This window comes from Psammomys obesus, unplaced genomic scaffold (genome assembly GCF_907164565.1).
Source record: "Psammomys obesus unplaced genomic scaffold, mPsaObe1.curated_primary_1811, whole genome shotgun sequence".
Classification (NCBI taxonomy): domain Eukaryota; kingdom Metazoa; phylum Chordata; class Mammalia; order Rodentia; family Muridae; genus Psammomys; species Psammomys obesus.
Window position 1 is genome coordinate 26,355,823 of NW_026585895.1, and position 467 is coordinate 26,356,289.

Consider the following 467-nt stretch of genomic DNA (forward strand, 5'->3'; position numbering starts at 1 on the left):
ACACACACACACACACACACACACACACACACACACACACACACACACACCCTTTAAGGGGACCCTCATATTTTACCCTTTAACAACACTTCAAAGTTTTCTGCTGTAAAGAAAGCTGTAATATATAGTAAAACTAAATGTTGCGTGGGTGGCATGAGCTGAAGAAGGCAGAGGCTTGTAAATTTATCCAATGCAGTTTGGCTTTTTAAATTATTTTGTGCCTATTTATGAATAAATATTACAAATTCTAAAAAGTAAGTGTGTTTGCAAAAAAAAAAAAAAGAAAAATAACTACATAAAAAGGGACAAGCATGTGATTCTAGGTTGAAGACGTTATAGGCACTTGCTACTTCAGTAATGTCTATATTATATAAATAGTATTTCAGACACTATGTAGTCTGTTAGATTTTATAAAGATTGGTAGTTATCTGAGCTTAAACATTTTCTCAATTGTATAATAGGTGGGC